Source organism: Lissotriton helveticus, chromosome 7, assembly GCF_964261635.1.
Source record: "Lissotriton helveticus chromosome 7, aLisHel1.1, whole genome shotgun sequence".
NCBI classification, from domain to species: Eukaryota; Metazoa; Chordata; class Amphibia; order Caudata; family Salamandridae; genus Lissotriton; species Lissotriton helveticus.
In genome coordinates this window covers 1,055,222,576-1,055,250,409 of record NC_136068.1, presented here as the reverse complement: position 1 = coordinate 1,055,250,409, position 27,834 = coordinate 1,055,222,576, and the positions used below count along the sequence as shown (strand labels likewise).

Here is a 27,834-nt window from a genome sequence, read left to right as displayed (position 1 = left end):
GTGGGACAGCTCCTCTCCAGCATCTGATCATCCTCCACGCCTCCTGGTCCGCGTGGCTGAAGAGACAAGCTTCACCACAGCACCTGATTGCTCCTCGACGTCGTCTGGTTCCTTCCTGGTTCCACCCGGTCACTGGCTAGTGACCCAAACTCTCTCCCCTCTGCTTTCAGATCTTCTTCATCCTCGATCCACCCTTGGATCCAGCCGGACATCTTCCTCCTGGTCGCCTGCAGCATCTTTCTTCACAGGCTCCATAGACTTCAACGGCGAAACCCGACACATCTTCACACCTATGCACCCGCTTCCTGTGAGTGAGGTAACGCAAGTACTTTGGTGCTCCCAAGGGTATTGACTATCCAAGTGTCTAGGTTTTTAGATGTTTCCTTCTAGCTAAACCGGAAGTGTCCTAAAACCTACTTTTTCTAAACTCTAAGTTCCCATTGACTTAACATTGACTTTCGCGTGTGTGTAAAGACACTGCACGCGCTGCCTGTGGGCCTCCTACTCCTAACCTAAGGGTCAGATAGTGTAGCCCCAGCGATTCTTTCCTTTTCCCGAGTCGTGGTTCTTATACCACTTACCTAGTATATGGTTTTACGCGCCCCTAGGGCCTAACTGTAAATTGTGCTATTTAAAGTATTTCTAAGAGTAACTTGTTATGTGCTTCGGGCTCTGATCTCATAAAGAGTTCAGAGGAGTGTGTTAGCAAATAAATACATATATATTTTATATATATCCTGTGTGGTGTCCTTTCATTTGGTATTCAAGGGGTTGCATATGGTAAAACAGCTGGCTTTACACGCCCTCAAGAGTCTTTTAGCCTAAGACTGTTCTGTCCACGCTACCTCTAGGATAGCTGGTCTATAAGGTTGACTTACAACCATCACCATAAGGGTTGTTTGGACTGGTGCTAGGTGTTCACTAGAATAGTGAACATCATATACCAGGCCAACTTCTCACACCAGCTAGCTCAGAGGTCACAAGAAACCTTCTCAAATTCACAAGAAGGGATTAGTTTCTGACAACAGCATAAACATGACAACTTTGTTTCCCTAGGACTGGAATAACTATCTTCCGAGTTGTGGAAACAATAGATAAGTATTTCACTCACTCCATCGTGCATGCTTCGTTTCTACAGAGTTGCAGAGAAAATAGAGAGACAGGCATTTTCAATAAAAGGATTTATTGAACAGTCTTCTTTCTCATGCAAGAGAGGTGAACTGCTACAATCATTAGACAGAATGCAAAGTATAATGCGTACAGCGAGAATAGTATTATAAAATAATACTGTAATAGCATTGTATGATTTCTAAGCCATATAAAAATACATATATAAATATCACAGGCTGAATAACTCAACTGGTGCTTCTAAAATACGCAAACCCCAATGTATCCAACCTAGGTCTAGTACGAGGGAAGAAGTAAGTATGGTCTTTTGCAAAGGTTTAGTTTTTGCCAAGAATCTACTAAATGTTTCTCCAGGTTCTAATCAGCTCCATATCTTAGAATGAAGGAGGTCTGGTATCTCTGTCTCAGGACTCGATTTCCCAACACCCCGCAAGGGGAGTCAGAAACACTGGAGCTGGATTTCTCAGCAGAGGAGGGCAGCTTCCTGGTCAGTGCGTCAGCTGGAGAGTCGGCTTTCCAGTTTTTCAATGCTCAGCACCGTATAGTCTGCTCTCCTCTGTGCAGCTTGATCTGTTTGTCAGTGGGATTGAATTCTGAAAACTGTGACGTAGTATTGATTAAACGCCAAGGCAGATAGCATGAAAGAACGTAATTGCGACTGACCATGCTGCAACATGACCAAGTCCTGTTCCATGATGTCTATGGCAAGGGATACTATGCTGTCCAAAGAATATATCCTGGACGACAGAGTCGTTAACCCATTGTCAACCACAGCGAGAGTTTTCTCTAAATTAATACGATCAATTTCCTGTATTCTTTCTGCACTCTCTGCTTGTGTAATCTTCCATCCTTCATTATAAGCAGCATAGATACCGAAATATATAAAACGTTTATGCCGTGGTTTTCTTGGTCCTAGCAAGAATTCCCTAAGATCAGCGCCTTCTTTAAGTAAAGATAAGTGTTGTTTTACATCCTTGAGTGTAGATCTATGTAACCATTCAAGGCACAGTTTCCCTACACTGTATGTTGTTACTATTCTTGGATGCGGTCTCTGAACATATCTTGGGGCATATTACCAAGCAATAGCGATAATTATCGCTAAGCTTGGTTAGCGGGCATAATAATAACGCCGCGCTCCGACGATTTTTACCGCTGAGATACCTTGATATTATCAAGGTTTATCTCAAAAGCGGTAAAAATCTTGGGAAATGCATGAATATCGCAGAAAAATCAGCAATATTCATGCATTATCGTGACAATACTCTTAGCCATGTTATCCACCTTCCATTGGATAACATGGCTAAGAACTTCTATGGGCAGGCATTAGCTTTTGGAGATAATCGCGCTTAGCGCGAGTATTTCCAAAAGTTGGTAATAGGAGTTAGCGATGTTAGCGACTGTTTCCAGTCGCTAACTTCTTGGCACGCCCACTTTGCATGTCATTAGCGATATATATCACTGACATACAAAGTGGGCCCCCAGAAGCTCGCTATCTCCTATAAGCTGTCGCTAACTGGTGTTAGCGACAGTTAGGTAATAGGGCAGTTAAATTATCGCCGCTTTAGCAGGAAAAATCCCCGCTGAAGCGGCGATAAGGCCCTTGGTAATATGCCCCCTTGGATCTGGTCTAGTGAATGTGAACCCCTGTGTTTTATTCAGGAATCCATCTTAACAGTTGTTTGGTTCTGTGGGCCAGATTAACCATTTTTTCCAATCTAGATCTGTTCTGTTGTGATGCAAATTAGTATGTACGTCGACCTCCCCCTCTGAAGTGTTATTGCTATCAGGTGTAGGTGTAGGTATGGAAGGTCTGTTTAGGTCTTTTATCTTATCTAATCCAAGACAAGATGTCTGTTGGACAGTGTCATTCAAAAACATAATTTGCTCTGGGATGATTCAGGCTCTAAATAAAGCTTCTAGCCCCTGCACTTGCCAATCTTTTGAGCCCCAGTCAGTTTTTGTCTCAATGTTGTCTTTCCAAAAGTCAAAACCTCGTAAAGACAGCTGAGCATAAAAAGCTGCAGAATAAATGTGCTTGGTATTTGTCAACATACTTTCATTCCTGTTTTATTAACATTTTTAAAAGTAAAATGATTCCGGATTGGAAATATTAAAACCTGAAAAGTATGGAAATTTTCGCAAAAACTTTTTTGAGCTACCCTTTGGTGGCTTAGGACAATGTTCCCATTGATTATACATCAATACATTACTAGGGTTTGCAGATTTGTGCAAGAAATGATGACCATAATGATTATAACAATACATTTGTTCATAATCTGATGAACCTTCTAAGTATTCATGATTTGTAAATACAGCAGACATTTCTAAGTCTGACATCATATTATTAACAGTCTCGAAGTCCCAATCATCAGAAAAGGTACTAGATGAAACAAAGTCATTCAAGGAAATCTTGAAATGGTGTGGAATCTTCAACAGCACCGTAGGGCCTAAAATGTCATAATCAGTTCTGTCCCAAGCTATACCCCCTGGTATAGGAACAGCTGTGATGTTCACTGATGACAAGTCTCTTTGTTCACGATGAGATGATTTGTGTGGCTTGAGTAATAAGTTGATGTTCTTACATGTTGTGTCCTTTTTAACATATCTTCCATTTATCAGCATTCCCAAAGTTATTACTAGAGTCAACCAAAGTAGAAGAAAAAGCACACCCAACACAATCCAAAGTTCAATCAATGGTGAAACAAGATAAGTCTTTTCCAAGTGATGAAAAAGTTCTGTTGCTTGTTCTTTCAAAGTTCTTTTTACTGGTGTTGTTTCAGGTTCGCTTGGATCCTCGGAAAACTTATCAAAGTTAATGAAATAGCCAGAGGCAGTTCTGTCAATTGTAGGGATTGCATCAGGATTCGTTGAAATCGCTAGAACCACTTGATCACGTGTTACTTTTGTGTAGTTGGATGCTACTTCATTGTAGACAAGTGTTTCTTGATGAACTTTTATTTGGGTCTCAAGAGGTCCAAGTTCCACAGCTTTGTTGCTTAGACCTTCATTTTGCACTGCAGATTCTTCAAAGGTGATGAATTTCTCAGTTTGAACCTCTTGGATAGTAGCCAGATTAGGGCGTCTGCTACTTGGACGGAGTCCACTTGGCCTACTGCTTATGATTGGCCACAAGATGTGGTTTGACCAGGTCGATAAACACAAACCTGGTCTCCTTTTTACCAGCAAGGGGCAGCAGTAATACTGTTCTTGATCTGTGGATTGCTAGAACAGGTACTGGTTGTCTGTAAGAAGGCTCAAATTCCTTCTTGTCCGCGATCTTTTGTCTGACCAGATCCCCAAGCTTAGGAATCCAGACAGGCCTTGCTGGGACGGTCGGTTTCTCTTCAGTGGTGGTTGGTTCAGGAACACGTTACTTTGTTTTGTTCTTATTTCATTTAAGTCCTGTAAAGCAGCCAAACGGTCTTTGATATCAAAGGGTTTTTGGTCTACCACTGAAGTCTGGCAATTGAGGTCCGACACTAACATTCTGGTCCCAAAAAGGACTTCATATGGAGTGATACCCCCTAGAGAACTTCTTTGCAGATTGTTAAGACTACGTTGGACACTTATTAGATGCTTGACCCACCCGTCACCCGAGCCTAATACCCTAGCTGTTATAGATTGCTTTATGTCCCGTTTTTTTCTCTCCACTACCGAATTTCCCTCAGGATGGAATGAACTAGAGTACCGCAATGCAACGGCCAATTTGGCCATGGCCTCCTTGTAAGCTCGAGAGCTAAACGCAGGACCCTGGTCAGAATGTAGCGTGCCGACTGCGTATGTGCCGATAAAGACTCGCAAATCTTGTATAACAGTTTGAGCGTCAACCGAGCGCTGAGGTCACATCCAAATGAACCTTAAACACGAATCCACTGCGACCATGATATATTTATAGTTACCATCCCTCTGTAATGGACCGCAGTGGTCAAGGTAAACGCAAGCTAATGGTTTATCTGAAATTAACAGGGACGTCTGCTCAGGACGTTTCACAGTAGAGACTTTCATCTTTTGGCAGATTTCATATTCCAAAACATCGATTCGGGTGTGTTTCCTCATGCGCGGCCACCAGTATCTCTGTTTTAATAATGACACTGTGGCGGAAACACCTGCATGTGCAGAGGCAAGCCCTTCATGAGCTGCTAAGATTAGTCCTAATCTATGTTCCATGTTTGGAATCACTCTCTCCCCCACTAGAGGGATTTGAGGAAACAGAACATTATTCGCATCAGTTATGTAAGAGTAACCCTTTTGGTAATGTTTTACCACTGTCTTATTATGCCATCTATTCTAGTTTTTGAACGAGTGATTGCAGCCACGGATGTCGTTTGCACAGCTGCCTTCGCGGCTTCATCAGCCAATGAATACCCTGCAACGTACACGCCATCACGTTGATGACTCAGCGTATGTATCACGTGAGTGTTTTGTAGTCCCTGTCGTAACTGAACTACTTGTTCTCAAAGCAATTTATGCTTGATTGTGCCACCGTTTTGAATCACGCTTTGCCAGTATTCATTCTAAGATTGGACACAATAATACGTATCACACACTATGAGGGTGGGGAATTCGGGGTCCGTATTCTCTGAATGCTTGTAGTTCAGCTCGCTGAGCTCTGCAGTCTCCTAAAGATTGTATTTTAGTGACCATTGGTCGGAATTTGCCATCGCGCCAACAACCTTTAACGAACGCGCACCCCGCACTATAGGCTTGTTTACCCACCGTAGCGGGTTGAGGTGATCCGTCAATATAAATTATACAGTCATACTGCTCTTAAAGGCAGAATTTCAGTAGGCAGAGGGCATTCTTTTTTGTATTGTAAAAAGGCTTGTGTCTTCAAATATGGATCAAAAACGTATTCAACGTCTGTTGCAGCAAGAGAATTAACCCATTGTATCTGTGGAAATAAAATTGACAATTGTGCCCCATCATTTCCCTGTTTCTGCCTGGTAGCCATTTTTCTCAGACAAACACCCATTTTGTGTGTGACATGCTCTCAGCAACTTGTCTGAAAACTGTCCTTCACATCCCCATCGAATCTTGCACAACCCCCTGCTCCTTGTGGTTGAGCCAATTCCAAGAAGCCTGCCTGTGTGCCTTCCCCCAGTTGTGCCAGAGACTCAGCCACATCCTGTCCATTGTTGGTAACTCAGCCTGTCACACCAACTGCCCTGTGACCACCCCCAACTGAAAGAGGAAGCACAAGGTTGTACACTGTGAACACACACATTTCTGTGGTTCTGCCAATTCTGGGAACCAGCAGCAGATAGTTCCTGTTCTTAACTGTAAGACATCCTGCAACTGCCATCTTAGTTCATTGACCATCTCGAAAATACGTAAGATGGCAACCAAAAGGAGTATTCTTGAGAAGGAAATTCCCCTTCCTCCTCGGGATACTCCAGGACACTTCATGTATGTAAAACATGGTGTCGGTGCACTTATTTATTGTGATTTATGGGTGGATTATACTAAAGACCTAGAACACAGATATAGATGGCCTGAAAATGGTACTTTTGACATGGAATGTATTATAAAATTAGAGGAACAGTTATGGAAGAAAAAGAGAGTCCGCCAGTCACAGAGTGACTCAGTAGAGTTATGGAGAAAAGAAGCCCATAGGAGGCAACAGAAGGAATTGCATAAAGTTGAAAAGGGTAAGAGAATGTCAGAGCAGGCCAAGAAAGAACAGTTACAAGAAATAGGGAAAGAAGTAGTTAGTGAAAGGAATAAAAGGGAACAATCAGCCATTTCTACTGGTTTTTATCCTGTATTGCCATCTGCACCTGAAAACATTAACATTGCATCAGCACAGCCTACAGCCCCACTACCAGAGGATACTTTTACTAATTTTCTCTTAGATACTCCACCACCCTATGAAGTTCCAGTCATTCAACACCCTCTGCCTCCGCCACCCCTTTTACAACATAACGCACCATCTCTCACTCCAGAAGGGGGTGCAGTAGGTCCAGACCCAGGTAAAACAATTCCCGACTACCCCTATGACCCAACTCCGAGCAACACAGGGGAGGATGGCCGAATAAGTAAAATACTTCATGACTCCTGGGAAGAAATAAGACATCTACCAGCAATTGACACATTTCTTCAAGCGGCCTCTGAGTTTCTTCGTACTGGAGAGAACTCACGAGCCATTAACGCTATGACTACAAGAAGATCACACCCTGTAAAAATGCACATGTATAGGTTCCTCCTTTGCTGTTTCATAAAACACATACAAGCAGAGGAAAGAAATGTACCAGTTTCACTTTTTGACTTATTAGATTCCGCATCTGACCTCACTAGTCTAGAACTTATAAATGATGCACTAGACATGTTCACCCGTAACGTGACCCGTATTCTGCAAAACTTGCAAACAAATGAAGAGAATAAGAAACTTGAGGAGGAAATTACTGAACCTACTGAAAAAGTCCTACCCGTTCGTTCTTCCGCCCCTAATTCACGAACACCCCCGCCTACATTCCTCCAAGGTCACTCTGAACGGTCATCTCCAGATGAGTTATTTGAAAATACATCCAATGCATTAGACTACTGGTTAGACCAGGAACCTCCGCTTACACCGGAGGAGGAGGAAATAGCCAGAACTGCGACCCTATGGGTCTCTCAATATAAGATATATGACAATGATCTCATAGCCCAGCTTTTTCTAGCATTACCACGCTCACATCAAAGATTAGCAAGTCTCTACATGGTACAACATCTCATCACACTCAATGACACTCATTTTAAACATGATCCAAGACTCGAAGATTTTCTGTCTGACTGCGCTGATAACATGTTCCTCCACAATAGTTCAGTTTTTCTCAACACATTTATAGATTTCAGACAGAAATACCAGAAAGTGACTGGATATAGATCACCCCATAATATGTGTGGATCAACTAATAGACTTCCTCAAACACGCCAGTTCCCCATGAGAGAGGTCCACCCCAAAACTGACACAAATGGAGCGCTACAACGCGTCTTCATTTATGTACCCTTGACAAAACTTGAGTTACTAAGGATGAAAGAGATGGTTCCCTCCCACTCAAAGGATCCTGCTGGATTCTTTAAGGAATTAGGAGATGTATTAATGATGGGAACATATACTCTTTCTGATATCACAGCAATTCTGAAATTATTGTTGCCATCAGGTATATATGACAAACTAAGAGAAAAGGAGTGGGAAGTAGCAGGTGAACACATTAGATGGACTGAACTTCAGAATGACGAAAATACTAGAGTAGCAGGTCAAGGTATAGGAGACAGACTAAAAGCACTTCCTGGCACTATTTTAAAGGTGCTACCACAGTTACTAACAGTGAAAAAGGAGGACTGGGATGCCATTTCCTCCTGCAAACAGAAACATGGTGAAGACATAGGACATTATTACACCAGACTTGAAAAATGTTTTGCGGTAAATAGCGGCCTTACGCCGACAAGTGAAGCTTACCCGCATCTGTTTGTTTCCAAATTAGTAGATAACGCCTTGCCACCCATTAAGGACAGAGTACTAAAAGTAGAAAGTACCTGGCAAGCACATACACCTCCACAGGTGTTACAAATGCTACAATATCACCAGAATCGCATTAGGGATGAAGAAGAAAATGATAGGAAACGCATGAAAGACACAAAGATGAAAGCATTAGTAGCCCAAACTGCACCCCAGCGTCAACAGACACCAAGTAGCCAGACAAATATAAAAAGCACTTGTAATTATTGCAAGAAGATGGGACACTTCGTTAAAGATTGCCCAGTCTTAAAGCACAATTTGGCTACTGGTAAGACCCAGCCAAGCCCATATCAGCCAAAACAGAATGGTTCCCTAGACAGTTCAACACCTTCAGTTCCACTGACAACACAAATGGCCCAAATGAATATTATAGACAGCGCCTAGACTGAATATTACCCAGATTTCTCATGATGTTGCCCAGAGAGAGAAGATGACAAACTGCCCCTAATCCCCATTCCAGTAGATCAGACAGGTCCATTTATAGAGGTCCGACTTCTTGGGGAGGATAGGAAATTTCTACTAGACACTGGGGCCAGTAAAACAACAATAAGCCATCAAGAGGTCCCAGAGGAGGCTCCTCTCTCGGGTTCAAAAAGTATTTCTCTGGGTTTCTCGGGACAACCTGTGACAAACGCCACGTCAAAACCACTGCCCTTGCAGGTTGGTCACCTCACGACAACTACAGATCTTATATTGACAAAATCATGTCCAGAAAACTTGCTTGGTATAAAAACATTGAAAGAATTAGGAGCTGTCATTGTTTGCTCACCTACAGATGTCAGACTATTTCTGCGAGATTTCAAGGGCCACTACACAAGTAGAGAATTAGATGAGCGTTTGAAAGATTTACCACACACCCTGTGGGCCACTGATTCCACCACAGTAGGATGTATGGAAATAACACCTCACAAGGTTACACTGAAAGAGGGAGCCCAACTACCAGGCATAAGGCAATACAAAATTCCACCTCAGGCTGAACAAGCATTAATGTTGATTATTCAGGACCTAATACAGTCAGGTGTGATTAAGGAAACAACTTCTAACATTTGCAATTCCCCTGTTTTACCAGTCCATAAAAAAGTGGAACCAGGAACACCACCTGTCTACAGACTAGTGGTGGATTTGAGAGAGCAAAAAAAAATGTGTCATTCCACAACACCCTGTGGTTCCAGACATCTCCACCCTACTCACAGCCATAGATGCGGAAGCAACGCATTTTTCAGTCATTGACTTGAAAAACGCATTCTGTAGCATACCTATTCACCCAGACAGTCAATACCTTTTTGGCTTCTCCTTACAAGGACGAAGTTTCCAATTCACAAGAGCTCCTCAAGGTTTCACAGAGAGTCCAAGCGTATATAGCCAAGCATTAAAAAGACAACTAGATACTGTTCAAATGCCCACGGATACAGCCATACTACAATATGTTGATGATATCCTCATTACGGTCAGATCTGACGCAGCATGTGCTGAAGCATCACTACTAGTACTAGAATTCCTAGATGCAAATCGCCATAAAGTTTCCCCTGGTAAGCTCCAATTTTGTTTACAGCAAGTGGCATACTTAGGGCACTTGCTGTCAAAGGAGGGTAGGCAGCTTACACAGGAACGCATCCAGCTCATACTACAAATACCACAACCAAAAACACAGAAACAAGTTCGAGCCTTTGTTGGTCTCACCTCATATTGTAGACAGTGGATCCCACAATTTGCACTCATTTGTAAACCATTAGTGCAGCTGACAAAACTCGAAGCTGGCGCTACTCCACAATTACCATGGACGGATGAACACACGCAAGCTTTTCAGTCTCTTAAAAAAGCTATGTGTCAAGCCCCAGTGCTGGCAACACCTAATTACACCAAAGATTTTACATTATTTGTAACAGAAAACTCAGGTACAGCACTATCAGTTCTGACCCAACTTCAAGCAGAAAAACATAAACCATGTGGTTATTTTTCAAGCACATTAGATCCAGTAGCACAAGCATTGCCTGCATGTCTAAAATCAGTAGCAGCTACTGCACAAGCTATTAGACAAAGCGATTCTATTGTATTGGGACATCATCTGATAGTTCAGGTCCCACACGCTGTAGAACTTCTGTTAAACAGAACACAAACACAGCATCTGACAATAGCCAGACTCACCGGATATGAGATGACACTTTTTCAGCCACACATTGAGATTAGACGCTGCAACATTTTAAACCCAGCAACACTGTTGCCACTGACCTCTCCTACTGAAGAAATTCACAATTGTATTGACATAATTGATTTAGTGACCAAACCAAGACCAGATTTACAAGATACTCCCCTTGCTAAGGCAGAAATGACACTCTTTGTTGATGGTTCATGTATGAGACTCCCCACAGGAGAATTAGCAGCAGCCTATGCCGTCACAAATGGTACAGACACTTTAGAAGCACACAAGATAGAGATACTGTCGGCACAGGCAGCAGAACTCATAGCCCTAACACGAGCATGTCACTTAGCAAAAGGAAAGTAAGTTAACATCTACACAGATTCACAATATGCCTTTGGAGTTGTACACAACTTTGGTACATTGTGGAGAGAGAGAGGATTTCTCACATCACATGGGTCCAGAATACAGCATGCTACACTCATCACTGCCCTCTTAGAGGCCAGTCAGTTACCAGAGAAAATCGCAGTGCTAAAATGTAAAGCGCACACAAAAGGAACAGATGAAATATCAAAAGGAAATGATTCTGCAGACAGTGCAGCCAAGTTAGCAGCAAACACAGAATTAAGTATACCCCACCGCCAATATACAATACGAGACCCCTTTTCTGACATCCAGGATGTCCAAAGTCACGCCACACCACAGGAACTGCTAGAATGGAAGGAAAAAGGAGGGGTCCTTACAGATCAAGGCTGGATGACACCTGAAAGAGCAGTATGGTTTCTACCGGATGCCATGGTACAGGTTATGGTAAACACCATACATGGAGCAGCGCATCTGGGAGAAAAAGGAATGTTAGACAGCATACAGAATATATGGCACAACAAACATTTGAGAACTGCAGCCAAACAAAAAGTTAAAACGTGCATGATTTGTAATCAGTTCAACCCAGGAAAAGGCACAAAGGTGTAACAGGGAGGATTCCAACCCCCTGACCATCCATTTGAAGTTCTCCAGATGGACTATATCCAGATGGAGAGATGTAGAGGTCACAAGTATGTACTAGTTGTAGTGTGTGCTCTGACCAGATGGACAGAAGCCTATCCCGTCCCAGATTACACTGCAACGACAACTGCTAAACAATTAGTTAGAGAGTTTTTCCCAAGGTATGGGTTGCCCCGTGTCATCTACTCAGATAACGGACAACCTTTTTTCTCTGAACTCATGAAGCAAGTGTCTCTTCTGTTAGGGTACACTTGGAAGTTTCACTGTGTAAGACATCGTCAGGCAGCAGGTCTAGTAGAAAGACACAACCAAACTTTGAAGACAAAATTGGCCAAGATATGCACTGACAAAGGCGTGGACTGGATGGGAGCCTTACCGGTTGCCCTCTTCTACATGCGTATGGTAGCCCATTCCAGAACTGGCTTATCTCCATATGAAGTGGTCTTTGGCAGACCACCAAATATGTGGGGTACGCCAAGCCCTAAAAGAATAACTGATGTTGACAGTACTATGCTCACTGACTACCTGGCTTCCTTGATGTCTGCACTCCAATCTTGTCGTTCTCAGGTTGCTGCCACCTTCCCTGACAAAACCAACCCAGAAGAACACGCCATCCGACCCGGGGACTGGGTCCTCGTGAGGAACTTCGACCGGACCAGCCCCCTCCAGCCCAGGTGGAAGAAGCCAAGACTCGTACTACTAACAACACCGACAGCAGTGAAGGTCGAGGGCAGGAAGGGCTGGCTCCACGCAAGCCACTGCCGGAAAAATTTTGGACAAAAAGACACTGTTGCTGATGGTCCTGCCAATCCCACTGACATTGTGACTGAACAATCTTTATTGCCTTTGGAACTAACCCCACAACAGGACTACAAATCAAAGTTAAGGTCTGCCATTCGGACTCTGGCTAATTAAGTCCATTGGGCGTCGGTCCAGTGGTGAAGCGGTTGGAGCATGAGAATGGATTTTAACACCTTGACTATGTGGGAGAAAAAAAAATGAACTCTAGAAAAAGACATAATGGTCCTACTATATGTTTGACAGTATTATTTTTCCTCATGGCAGTTATGACGTGTCTTGGTTGGATTCTCCACACTGTTTTTCCTCCAACACAACACACCTCTCATACCCCAACAGCACTCAGGAACACACCTATCACGACCTACCCCCTCATGAACAAGCCCATAGACTAGCCTTGCGAAACAATACCTTCATACAGATGCTACACCACACTCAGCAGGCCAGTAATAGCACCAATTGTTGGATATGTGGCCGCATCCCACCTCATCAGAAAAAGGGAGGGATGCCTCTTTTTCCTTTCCCATTCTCTTATAATGGAACTTGTGAAGCCTGGTTCGCCCTAATAACAGCTCAGTATACTACCCCCACCTCCTGCCCTGACGGAAATAATTCATGCAAGAATGGGTGGCCTTGGGGGGATTTAAACAAGGTACTCAATACTGCCTGTTACCCTAATAAGGAGCGAAGTCCTCAGGCGACAGGTACAGTCCTAGAAAGTGAAGAATACAAGCAAGGGAACATGACCATGTCCTACAAGATGTTAAATACCAAACCTAAAAAGAATGCTGGTCCCCCTTCCATCTCGGTCTCACTAGTAAAAGGATAACTGTGCATCCAGAAAAATGGCTCTGTTCCATTATGACACAGTGACTGTCATACCACTATAAGTTTTGAAGACAGAGGAAAGTCCTCATTTCTAGCATCTCGCCATACTTATTTCGTCTGTGGCCAAACGGCCTATGTGCAGCTGCCCTTGAACTGGGGGGGAACTTGCTATATAGCATTCCTGTTACCCCCTGTCTTTGTGGCCCCATCCACTTACCACCGAGACCTCCTAGTGCCCCAGGTCAGATCGTCCTGGGGATGGCAACTGCTGTCAGCAGCAGGTATAATATTCTTGATAATAACTGGATGCTGCCTTTGCATCCAATGTGGTCCTGCCCTGTGCGGTCTATGCGCTGCAAACTGCATTCCTAAACCTCTTGTCCAGCAGAGAGAAAGGGAAAGAATTATGCTACAAGAATGTATAGATGATCTCATGCAAATTGAGATATAATGTAGGTACACTCTGGGGCAAGGAGGGAATGTGGAAATAAAATTGACAATTGTGCCCCATAATTTCCCTGTTTCTGCCTGGTAGCCATTTTTCTCAGACAAACACCCATTTTGTGTGTGACATGCTCTCAGCAACTTGTCTGAAAACTGTCCTTCACATCCCCATTGAATCTTGCACAACCCCCTGCTCCTTGTGGTCGAGCCAATTCCAAGAAGCCTGCCTGTGTGCCTTCCCCCAGTTGTGCCAGAGACTCAGCCACATCCTGTCCATTGTTGGTAACTCAGCCTGTCACACCAACTGCCCTGTGACCACCCCCAACTGAAAGAGGAAGCACAAGGTTGTACACTGTGAACACACACATTTCTGTGGTTCTGCCAATTCTGGGAACCAGCAGCAGATAGTTCCTGTTCTTAACTGTAAGACATCCTGCACCTGCCATCTTAGTTCATTGACCACCCTTTCCTGTGCTTCAGCCAATTCCCAGAACCAGCAGATAGTTCCTGTTTTAAGAATTAGTTATTGCAAGGCAGAGAGCAGATGGTCTCTGTTTTACACAAGATAGTTCCTCTTTTTGACTCTTGTGGTTCAGCCAATTCCCAGAACCAGCAAGATAGCTCTCTGTTTTACACAAGGTAGTTCCTCTTTTTGACATGAAGCACGAGCACAAACCCCAAATGAGGAAGCCTCCCCCTTCCAACTGTCAGACTATTTCACATCGCAAGTCCCCTCACGAAGCCTAAGACACGCCCCCATTTCTTCACAATCTGTTCCTCTTGCTGATCTTTGTTCCTCTATCTGCCATGACCTGTTTGTTCCTCTATTTTGCCTCGTGACCAAGACTGTATAAATGTCCTGCTGTTGAAAATAAAGACACCCCACTTCAAGAGAGGGACTTGAGAGATTGCTCCTGTGCCCGCTTGGTGCTGGAAGCGCTCCCCTTAACTCGAGTTATTGGTCTCCTCCTCCTTCATTTGAGCACCACGGACTCTTCGCTTTGCATTGACAAGAAATTATGATTTATTAAGCATAGAAATTCAGAAATGAGGTAATAAGTAAATTTAATTTACCACATATCCATCTTGGATGTAAAGATTTAGCATTTGGAATGCTCACTTTTGTCACTGCCTCTAAGTCAGGTACAGGTGTAACAACTATAATGTGCTTACCATGTGCGAGGGCTCTTTCTTTTGCTACTGCAGTTTGAACCGCTGTCAGAATTTTTTCTGTTGTAGTAAACTTCATTTCTGCTTGTGTGTACAAATGTGATTTGTAAGATATTGGTACTTTTCACCTTCGTTAAAAGTTAAGTATGTGAATCCTCAATGTCCTGAAATGATTCGGATCACTAAGTTGGTACATTTACGCGTCTTTGCAAATGTTTTGTTGCTAACATGTCTGTTTGCAATGAACGCAAAATTTCTGTGTGTTTTTGTGTCCAATTAATTGTTTTAAAATCAGGTTTGATTAATTCGTAGTGAGGTTTAACCCTTTCTGCGTAGTTTAGAGCTAGAAGAATGTCATAACCCTTAGAATGTCGCTCCCAAAAAAGGTCTCTCACTTTTCTTGGTATGTCCCGCTACATTTGGAGTGTTATTTCATACAACTTACATGGACAACTAACCCTGGTATCTGCAGTTTCAACTTGAATGAATTCAAGTCAAGTCAAGCAAGCTTTATTCGACAATTGTCATAAAAGCATAAAATACATAAAATTCATCTCCATGTTAAAAAGCATAAAATACATCCTATCTGGAATGCACATTATCTAAAAAAAAGAAAAAAGAAGAAAAGGAGGGCATACAATTCATAATAACTAAAATATACAATATGCGACAGGATACCACAACAGCACAATATGACCAAACTACCCATTCATCATTTTGCTCCTAATAATCCATGACCACCCTAGGAACTTTGCCACTGCTATATATACAGGAGGATTGGTACTAGTGCGGATAATTCTAGTAGCTACCATACCACTCCTGGTGCCCAATAATTTACACATTGGGCGAAGCCATACCCTATGAGGGGCAGAGTACGCAGGGCACCCAAATAGCATGTGACTAATAATTTCCAAGGGGGCCGGACAACATGGACAAGCAACCTTTCCACCATTTGACCACCTAGATGTGAATGCTCTGATTGGTAAACTACCAATTCTAAGCTGAAAGTAGAGCTTTCTATCCAGCGGCTTGGTAATGTCATCCCAAAAAGTTTCTAAAATAATCACATCTTTAAAATCCAGGAAAATCCCAGTCAGCGAGAGCGGAGCAATATTCCTAAAAGCTTTTGAGGCCACCACCTCCCAGTACATACCCTTTAAGACCTTTTTTCGGTAGAAACCTAGCATTGAGTGGGTCTTCCCATAACTCTTCCAATCCTAGCTCTACAAGGATCCCACCAACGCCCGATAACTATTTGATTTTGTGAAAGGTGTCACTCTTAATTATATCCATGAGCCCTGCAGCAAATATTCTCAGTTCAGGAGTTGACCATAAGCGCCTCCAGTATAATACTGGTCGCAAGTTGGCAATAAGTTCAATTGGTCTCATTCCTAAATCATAGAAAACAGGGCTCATAGGGGTACTCTGGGGTAATTTATTAAGATTGCGAAGGAACCTATTTTCAGATGCAGTCATTTTGCCTAGATTCTCAAATCCCCAGATCTCTATGCCATAGAGGGCTGAGCTAACCACCTTGGCGTCATAAACACGTAGAGCAGGGGCAATTAGTTTTGTTAGTGACTTGGCATGTTCTAGGCTCAGTGCTCCAGCGAGTTGGCGGTGCTTGAGCGTTGCCAGCTCTGCCTGTTGGTTCCAACGCAAGTCATGTTGAATGCTAACATCCAGATAGCTAAATGCCTTGACTTGCTCAAGGGGTAGTTTATTCATAAATACATTGCCCTTATAAGATTTGTGTTGATTAAAAGACATAAATTTAGACTTTAAAACATTTACTTCCAGACCTCTATTGGTGCAAATAGTTTCAAAGATTCCTAATGCTTTTTGCAATCCACACAGGGTCTTAGCAATAATTAGACAATTGTCAGCAAACATTAAAATGGGTACTTTCGCACCTGCTAAAGTTGGGGCATCAACATTAGCTTCCATCAGCAGTTTGGCTACATCATTAATCTACAGAGAAAACAGGGTTGGCGCTAGCACACAGCCTTGTCGTATCCCTCTTTCTACTGGAAACTGGCTGGTAACGCTTCCAGGAGAACCCCATCTAATCTGCGCATAGTTGTGCTTATGGAGTCTCATGATTAGTGAGAGAAGGGCGCGAGGCATACCCATATCGTGTAGAACAGACCACAGGATCGAGCGTGGAACAAGATCGAAGGCTGTCAAAAAAAAAGTCAAAAAGTTTATTATGTTTTGGCTCTCGATGAGGGCCACATAAAAAATAAACACACAATTATACAACGAAAATTACAATTAAGTCACAAAACGAGACAGAAGGAAACACTTCTTATCTACCGGTCAAGCAATCATCAAACATCTCCCTGTATATCATTAATAAATATCTAAAAACCCTTTAAAAAACTTAAAAATTCTGAAACAAAACATTTCATTTGGGGGACAGTAAAGTGCATGGAAAAAGGTTTTTACATTTAAAATTCCTAGTTGGAGACAAATTGGTTTTAACCATGTATAGCGCAAAGGGCGCAGTGCAGGACAAATGAACAAGACATGATTACGATCCTGTACAGCATTATTACAGAGATTACATATTGGCGATACACCATACCACTTTGCTAAGAGGAGATTTAGTGGAAGCAAATCATGCCTTAAAAGGTACCATAACCTACGGACTCTATGAGGAATATTCCAAATAAGGTATTGTTGGGCCAGCTTTGGTATATAAGTATTTAACAGTAATTTCCTTTCTTGTTGTCTTGGTTGGGCAAGCATATCCAATTTATAACAGAGTTCCCAAGATGCACATTTTAATTTAGACTTTAGCTCGAGGGGAGTAAGTAAGAATAAAGTGCTTTCATCTAATTCTAACAGAAATACTGCTTTTCTAAAGTTTTTTACTAGCAAAGAAAACTCGTTAAAGTTGCCCAAAAGTTCCCTTTTTATGGCTTCCCGTAAGGAACCCGATTTACCTCTGGCCAGACAGGCTACCCATCTTACGAGGGATACCAACCCCTGTACCCAACAACTTCGGAGTCCGAATTCCAGCCTGCATGAAGATACAGAGCACGCTGTATTAAGGGAAGAAATTTTTCTTAGTACCTTTCCTTCCATTTTTTGCAAGAATCCCCATTGTTTTAACTCCACTAATTCAATTCCATATAGTAGAGTTGCAGGTATCTTTGCTCTAAATACATCCAAAAATAGTGAAAAGTGTCTCTTCCCTGTAGCATTGTACAAGGAGCATAACCCCATGCCATGGGCCAATGCTTTGCGTGAGTTATGTTCAATGTGGGGCTTCTCACTTAGGTTTGCTGAAATAATTTTACCTAAGAAGGTGTAGGTTTTGACCACCTCTAGTTTCTGTCCACCTATGGCCCAGCTATAACTTCCAGACCTACATTTTTTCTTTCCAAAAATGCACATGATTTTACTTTTCGATATATTAATTTTCATATGATGGGCTTCTGCAAATTGATTCAATGCATGCAGGCGATTGGACAGACCTTTCGGGGTTAAATCTAAAACAAGTATGTCGTCCGCATACATTAAAACCGATATGGATGACCCTCCAATTATCAGGGCTAAACCCCCACAAACTGCAATGGAAGCTGGTAGGTCTGCCGTATATAGTGAAAACAATATAGGGGCCAGTATACACCCTTGTTTTAACCCGTTCTGAGAAGGGATAGATTGAGAAAGACCCCTTTCTCCGCCTTGTAGCACCTTACACCACGTGTTCGAGTGAAGAGACTTTACCAATTCAAGTAAATACACTGGCATACCCAATACAGCCAGCTTTCTCCACAGCGTTGGACGGTCCACCTTGTCAAACGCCGTGGAGAAATCTATAAAGGCTGCGTATATGCCACCACCTCGAACACGTACATATTTGTCCACAATCACCTGTAATAATGTCAAATTATCTAAAGTTCCATGCTCTTTGCGAAATCCCGTTTGTTCCATGGGTAAAATACCATTTAGTTCTACCCATTCAATTATTAGCATTAAAAGACATTTGGCGAATATTTTTCCTATTGAATCCAATAGGGCTATTAGACGATAATTCGTAGGCTTATCACGCTCTCCCTTTTTAAATATGGGGATTAATATACTTCCCCTCCAGGAATTGGGGACTGATCTAGATATAAAACATGTACGAAACACTGGGAGAAGAATCCTACTCCAAGAGGTGACATCTTGCTTAATTATTGACATGGGCAATTCGTCCGGACCCATTGCTCCGGAGGAGCGCATACTCTTTATCACGGAGGCTATGGATTTCTCGGTCGGGAGTTCTATGTTAAGCTCTCTGCTTGGGGCTGGCTCCCAGTTATCCCCCTCTGCACCATTAGATGCATATAAACTAGATATGAATAATATCCAGACATCTTCTGCAATAGAGATAGGAATGGGAGTTGTTAATGCTCCACATCCCTTCCCTATTATGGACCAGAATTCTCTAGATTTGTTAAAGGCCGAAGCCTCTCTTAACCCAATCCAGAGAGAATCTTCTTTTTCTCTTTTTAACTTAGCCCTCAGTCTGACCCTCCTTCTTTTTAATAAGGCTAACTTATGCTCATTTTCCGTAGATCTATTCAAGTATTGTTGCCTCACGATTTTGTTTATCTCCTTATTTAACATTAATAGTGTACTAGGAGAAAAGTGCATCTTTTTAGGATTTCTAGTTTTCTTCGCTGTCTTTGTAAGCTTCTTCATAAAATTTTCCAGATGAAAGAATTCCATACCCTGCCATTTATCTAATTCTAGTAAAGTTTGGGCAAGAATATTTTGTACATCCTTCATAGTGTTAGAGTCCCAGAAACATCTTCCAGACTTACAGTTAATAGAAACTCCTTTATTCACTAGGGACCAAGAGTTAGTTTCTGGAGGATTTATTGAGATAGTTATGTTGATCATATTGTGATCACTCAGGGAAGAGTGAGAGATCGCTATATCTCGAATGAAAGAGAACGTGTCATAGTCCGTAATTGCATAATCCAAGATGGATTCACCCCTGAATGACCCATGTGTAAAATTAGCAGGAGTATCAGAAGGCATCCTACCATTTACGATAAGCCCCTCTAGGTAGCTAAGTTCCTCAAGCAACATCTTTCCTCTTTTGTTAGTTTTTATTTTGGTAGGGAAGATTGCTTGGGGTATATTATATGCTTCTTCCTTAGGTTTGTTTCTAAACATGTTTAAACTTAGGTTAGACACTTTGCTATTTAAGTCACCCACGAGTAAGATATAGGGGGGCTGATCAAGCTCTAATAATTGTTTTACATAAGAAAACATTCGCTTTAAAACAGTATTAAAAATATCCTCAGGTGGAATATAAGCATTTATAATTGTAAATGAAGACCGTCTACCCACTGATGCTAGATTATTGATAGTAATTGATTGGAAAAGATTACTAGTGTCCGTATAATGGGAAAATTGCCATTGTAAAGAATTAGTTAACAGACAGGCAATTCCTCCTTTTGCATGGCCTTTTTTAGATGGTGTAGCTGCGGCCTCCAAAACAAAATAATCTTTCCCCCCATATAGGAGATTTTTACACCATGTTTCCTGAATACAAAGCACATCTGCGTTCAAAGAGAGTAAAAAATCAAGTTTCTCTGGGCAATTATATAGGCCAGCAGCATTCCAAGAGACAATTTTTAATTGTCTGTTAAAGATGTTGAAATAGTCGTGAGTTGTTCGATGTGTTATTCGATAAAACTCCTGGTAACCAGTTCCACATCTGATTGTCTTCTGTTAGAGGAGTATCTATATTCTCAGGAAGAGGGAGTACCTGAGAGACCATGCGTTTACCTCTAGAGACCCAGATTTTTAGATCTTTATTACACTTAGACGGGTCTTCCTGCCTAAAACCCAACTTTGTATTTCTTTCCCTAGAGGAAGTACACTGTCCATTATTAAAAACAGGTAACACATCAATCCCTCTACATTGAAATACTTCCGCTTGTTGGAATACCAGGTTAGCAATTATTTTAGAGTAAAACTTTACCCTTGCTCGTTGCCCCTTTTCAGATCTTATTGGTGAGACCAAATCAATATCATTTGACAAAATAAGTTTTAGGCTTTCAATTTCTTTAAAGCAGTTAAGCAACCAAGATCTATTCAATTTTAAATCTAAGTCGAATAAGGGAAGAAAATCCAATGTCAAAGTATCCACACATGTGACAGGAGCTTTCAATGGGTGGGTAGTTGGACTCTTAGCCACTTCAGATTGGAGCCTAAAGATAGGTGCAGATGGATTAAGTACCCGTGTTATTATAGGCATATTTCTTATGTCCTCATCTACTGATGTTTGGGGTTCTAATACATTTACCTCAGAGCATGGAATTATCCCTTTCATAGTGCCTTCAGCAGGTGTACCTTCCACTACATTGTTAGTGATACAACCCACTACCTCTTTATCGGGAGTATCCAATATTAAACTATCTGCTCTTTCTATAACATCAGGCACTTCGGTTATTATGTGTTTTTGGAAAATAATTTGCCTCTGTCTTTTCTTCTTATACTTACGAACCGGCTTCCTATTTTTTCCTTTACTTTTTACTTTTACTGTTTTATTAGTCTCCATAGTTCCTTGAGGTTCTTTTTTCTCCTGATTAAAGATGGGAAAGAGTTCATTTCCGGCAGTTTGATTAGCCTCTACCATGCTCTCTTCCTTCAGGGTAGGTTCAAATTCTTTTCTCTGTTCTAAGGAAGATGGGGTAGGGGTCTTGGAGGGCTCATGAATGTCAACCTTTGAAGTCATCCCCGGCGGAGCATTTTTCCTCAATGAGTTAGTGTTATCTACGACTTTTTGAATAACAGATTCAGTAGAAGGAATAGTCACATTCTCTGCGTTTTTAACCAGCAATGCTTTCAATATCTCAGTAACTGAGGCCAATATGCAATCAGAACTCACTGCAAATTTGCCTAGTAAAAGTAATATAGAAGACAGTAATTGTTCGAGTGCTATCAGAGAATCAGAAATCGTTTTTTCATTTTTTGGAAAGCCGGATGCAGTAAAAGGGCAGATCCCCGATAGGTTAAGTTGTGGAGATTTCAAATCGCTCTGCATTGAGGGGATGTCATTAGATTTAATAGAAGGAGTGCTACTATATAGCAGTAATCCAGATGGCGTTGCTCCATTAGGAGTTTTACTAAGCTCAGGCTGATTCAAAATTCTCTTGTCCATGTAGCGACCACAGAGTTCGAGATCGATACTGGACGAAATAGATACTTCTCCTATGTCTTCCTCCGCATTTTCTAATCCCTTAAGAATATTGTGCTGAAGTACTTGCAAATTTGTTAACATGAGATCAGAGTCAGCTCCGTTTGATGAACATGCTGGGAGGAGTACATCATCAGACTGAGTCAGAGGAGGCTTATTTATTTCCGTCGTTAGATCAAGATTAAGATCTTTCACCACATCGGACTGCAATTTCGACGGTGGTATCATCTCAACATCGGTTGTTGTTGGAGCTTCCGTGGGTTTATTCGCAGATTTTTCCCAGATTTGCAGTAACTGCATTTGCCCTTTAAGTTGTACGCTATTTTCATATTTGTTCCTCAGGGGGTTAGATCTTGTTTTGACACATGACCTCCCCCCTAGGACTCTCCCAGAACGTAATTTCTTTGCAGTCATGATATCTAGAAGAAATCTAGCACAGCAGCAGGCTTATAAAACCAGTAAGTATAAACAAACAGTCAATAGAATATGACTCCACAGGGAGAGAAGGTAAATGCTCGTACAGGCGACAGATTTATTTCCTCGCAGATTACAAGTCTGCAAATATTATACAAACTTTCTTAGAGTACAAAAGAAATGGAAAATTAAAAATACCGGAGCCCGGCCCAGCCTACCTCGGCCACTGAGGGCCCGCCATTTGCCCGGGCTTAGCTCCGGGCGTCCCGCTCGCGTCCCGCGAGACGGAGATGTCGTTGTATTTATGCGCCTCCTGGCGCTTCGTTTGCACGCAGACCCCAGCAGGGACTCTGGGTGTTGTAGTCCCCTCGCCGGTCTCCGCTCGGCGGCTCCCGCTATAGATGGTAAAAAGCGGTGGAGCGGCGGGAGACTGGCGGGGGGGTCCGCGGAGGGCTGGGCGAGGCAGCAGCAAGCACTTCAACCTGACAGGAACACAGCAAGGCTTCAAAGCCTTCGAATTCAGTGCCCGGTAGTTCAATGGCCGGTGGTTAGCCTCCTTATGCCTGTACTCATGCAGGAAGGGGGCAGTGGCAGTGGGATAGTGGCAACACACGGGTGACAGATGGATGGATATTCTGGGCCACAGGAACTCAGCGTGAGTAATCCGGAGCCTCTGCCCGGGCTCCGTAGCGCTGTCAAAAACCGCAACCACAGCCTTGTAGCCGCAGTCACACACGGGCACGAGCGACTTCAGGCGTGGCTGCACACAGGAGGATGGAGGTCAGGGTGTCCGGATGCCCCAATGCACGGTTTGCAGGCTTTGGGCTTCACAGGAATTTACCGGATTAATACAGCCGGGTTTTACAGCCGCTAACCCTCAATCCTGGCAGGCCGGCAGACCTCAGCTCCAGCTCCCGTCCACCCGTCCTGCTCCGATGGTTAGCTTGGTTTTGCTTGGTATTGCTTGCTCCGCTGGTAAGCTTATGCAAGGACCCGCCAAACTCAATAGTCGCCTGGCCCTCCTGGTCCACGTAGATCGTGTAAACGTTGACCGACAGACAGAGCTGTTCTGATGTCGGTGTAGTCCCGGCAACCTCGTCCTCTGCTACAGCGGCGGCGGCGGCAATGTCATCGCCGCGCTATGTCGTGCTTAAGATTTCCTGAAGTTTCCAGTGTTTTTGAAGTATTTTATCTGTCCACTGTCCGCCCGTATTGTAGTGACCGTACCACAGCATACGGCAGCTCACAGCAATTCACAGCAGCCCACCAGAGCCGCGGCAGCCGCTGTGTCGATCCGGGCAGAATGGCGTTCTGGCGTTCTCCGCAGCGTCTCTCGTGGCTCTCTAGTGCACTTTCCTGGTCAACATTCTTCAGGTCTATAATCACAGCGAAGGCTGTCCTTAAATCAATAAAGCCAGCATATAACCTACCCCCCACCTAAATGGACAGTCTTCCAGTAGAGCATAGCAAAATGCAATACTTGGTCGACTGTGCTAATACAGGCTCTGAATCCCGCTTGTAGGTGGGATAGAATGTTCTGCTTGCACTCCCATTCTTGCACTTTGTTTAAAATCAGCCTACCAAAAATCCTTTGCATGGTATCAATCAGGCTGATTGGGTGGTAATTACTGGGGAGAGACTTATCCCCCTTCTTAATAAAGGGTATAATTTCCGCACCATTCCACGATTCTGGTATCGGTGCTCCCTTTGCTATTAAGTTTACCAACAATAATATGTATCTTCCCCAGGAATCTCTATCATGCAAGAAAGTATCTGCTGGGACGCCATCTATGCTTGGCGCCCTACCTGGGACCACTGAATCTAAAGCACAATTTACATCCCCTATATTTAATGCATCTTCCAGAAAGGGTGTGTGGATAACCTCAGGGCTTGTATTTGGTTCCACACCTTTGGCATATTGCGGCTTAAAATAAGCCACCCACTCTTCTTGCGCTACCCAATGTTGCGGCTTTTCTGGTTGGCCCTCACAACCCCACTTGAGTATGTTCCAAAAACATTTGAGGAGGACCCTTCAATCTGTCCCCTAGCGTCTGTGGAGACCTTCCAGTATGACAGGTACATACATAGAGGGTTGTGATCACTCTCCACCCTATCAAAAACCATCATGTCCTCAAGGTGCTTCCACAATCCAAGACTCACCAGGATGTAATCAATTCAGGATGTGGAGAAGTGTGGCTCAATGGTTAGAGCGGCAGACCCTGATGCAGAGGTCTAGCCCGGGACCAGGGTTCAATTCCCCGCCTCGGCGGGTCTTGGGCTCAAAAATTCCATGGACCTGATAATTCTCGCCTCTGTGCCTACTCCAATAATGGAGTCCCACTATGCAACTCTGGGCAATAGCTTGCTTAATCTCCACAACGGCCCCCACAACGCTAAGGATACCTGGCCTCCACCTTGGGAGTACCCAGGAGTGGACACCTCACAGGGAAATCCAGGATGGGTTCCACAGTGGTATTTGTACAAGTGCCTTGAGACCCTTGCGGGTGAGTAGTGCGCTATACAAGTATCAATTTACAATTTTACAATGTACAATTCTACTTTCTCGTAGGCCACTCTTGAAAGTGGTAGCACCCAACTTATCCTGCGATGTCCTGCCATTGGTTGCTCTCAGCCCCTTATTCAAACAAAATGAATTAATCTGGATTGCCAGCTCGGTCCACCTCTTTACGGGCTCCAACTCTAATTTAGGAAATCCCCACTGCCTGTCTTCTTCATCCGTAAGGTTCCAATCGCCACTAAACAACGGCTCAAAAGTCTTATTAAAATCACCTGCTACAATTATAGGTGATTGCTGGGAGTAACTTTCTATGAGTTCTTCTAGGGCAGCTATAGTCTCTGATTTCTTGCCCCCTGTACTCCTCGCATATACATTGTATATATCTACAGGTTTTGCGTGTCTATACTTAAGAGTGACAATCTGTATATCCCTATGGTTTGAGGGGAGCGCCTTTATACTAACATCTAGGTCCTGTCTGATCCAAATAGCTAAACCCCCTGAAGGTTGCACTCTTTCAACCTTTTCTGCAGGTACGCTAAAATCTAAAAACCCCGGAAAATACTGTGCTTCAAGTAACCAGGTTTCTTGAAATAAGCAGATATTATATAAATTGATAAACGAGGCCCATTCCGGAATTTCGACCTTCGATTTCAAACCTGCGACATTCCAAGATAAGATCGATCCAAATTTATCAGGGCCATCTAAGGAGTTAGAGCTCGTGTTAAGTTTGGTCTATCTGGGACACAGCTTAGCATGGGGTTATCATAGACTTCCAGTAGCCTCGGGATTGCTGGTATTGAGAGAATGCCTGAATTAGAATCTACATGCGGGCTCAGGCTTTCCACTACAGTGCAAACAGGGTGGCCTACTTGGTCAGCTTGATCTAATAGTCAGCCGTTACATTCTAAGCCTGAGCAACCTTGTTCGCTTCCGCGTACTCGCTTTTCTGTTCCTGTCAACCAATTTTGAGGGGGAGAGGATCTCATTTGTATGACAGAATAGTCTGGGGAGCAACTTCTAAACTCCAGCTGTATTAAGGTTTCTGCCATATTTGCATTTTTGAGGACTAATTCAATATAGTCTACTTTGTCCCCTTGGTGTATAAGCTTCTGGGCCCTGACAATATCGTCTCTTATCACAGATCGACAACCCCAGACGTACCTAATCCAGTGGATTGCCTTGTTAGTTAGAGATTCACTTGATTCTCGATCCCTACCAAGGCCCAATTTCGGGACATTCACCATATAGACATAGTGTTTCATTCTGATAAATATGGTGCTGTCGAACGCCTATACCCTTTACAGCAATGTTATTGTTAGTTTGTCTGGACATGTTCGATTGATCGCAGTGTCTACCACTCAGTATGGAATCACCACCTTTTTTCCATTGCTGTGTTTCCCCTGGTAGTACTTTTACTTGTTTAACCCCATTAGTATAGGGGACTTGCGGCAACCGCTTCTTTGCTCTTGCCGCTTCACTGTACAGAACACCAGCTTGACTGGGAACACTATCTTTGCTTGTATGGGACATGATACGTTGGGCTACCACATTTTCCTGATCTATAACTACACCACATGTTTTATTTTTTACTAAGTAGGTAGGGCAGGGGCCAGAACCCAACCTGATGTTATTTACTGTGGCTGTAAGGCTTTTGATCTTAGCCTGCATGCCCTCAACCAGTTTACATAATTGTTTCACCACAATGGTCAAGGCAGTGCTGTCTTCCACTACAGGAACGGAAGAATCAGGAAGACCTGCCAGTGATAATTCACTGGCTCCTTGGGGGACGTCAGTCTCCCTTGTGCTGGATTGGGCTACTTCAGCTTCAGTCGTAGAACTACAGCTATCAATATTTGCTAAGGATGAAAACCTATTTTTACAAATAATAATTGTTGGATCAACCACAGTGGGGCAGATAGATCTATGTTCTATGCCAGTGCAAGTGATCTAATTTTCCCTGTCAGCATTCCCTTGTTCTAGGGCTCTTTCACCTTGTTTTTTCCCTAGAAACATGTCTGGGACTACCCCTGGGCCTTGCTTGGTCCCCCCCTCGAAGCTTCCACGGGGCTCTTGGCACCCCTTTCTGGTTTCCTGCTAGGAAGGGGCTTGGTCGTAAGTAATGCTCCATATTCCTCAATTAGTTTGTCGATACGGTCCATAACACAGTTCCCCCCTGCGTGCATTACTACTTTCTTAGACTTAGCCTTTCTTGTTTTTTTCCCCTTTGCCAGCACACTAGAGGCCTCACTCCCTCCCTCCATACATTTTCTTTTCCCCATTGCTTGGGTACTCGTGTTATTGGTGCACTCGTACAATGTCAACAGTACCTTCTGGAGGCGATGTCAGGGGGTGGCCCAGCCCAACCTCCTCCTGCCCCTGACGGTCACAGACGGCCTGCCCTTTGCCCGGGCTTAGCCTGGTGCGCGCATGCATCCCGCGCAACGGGGGGGGTGCAGTTTTGTAGGCGTCAGTGGGAGGGGCACAGGTGTTAGCGGTTGCGGGACTCCTGGTCCTTGGAGTCCCGCTGCTCTCCCTCTCTTCCTTGGTGAAAGCGGCAAGAAACAGGCAACAAACACCCGCTGCGAGCGGCTCCTGCGAAGCGGGGGCCGCGATCAGTGATAAGGACGTCGGGGGAGGGGCACAGGAGTTGGCGGTTGCGTGACTCCTGGTCCTTGGAGTCCCGC

The 27,834-nt window shown here is 43.4% G+C and overlaps 1 protein-coding gene across 4 annotated transcripts in view; it reads left to right on the top strand.

Moving 5' to 3' along the window:
• The window catches only part of DNAH17 (dynein axonemal heavy chain 17), a 12,633,448-nt gene that overhangs the window by 5,637,023 nt on the left and 6,968,591 nt on the right, over positions 1-27,834 (top strand). The gene's annotated exons all lie outside the window — the stretch shown is intronic.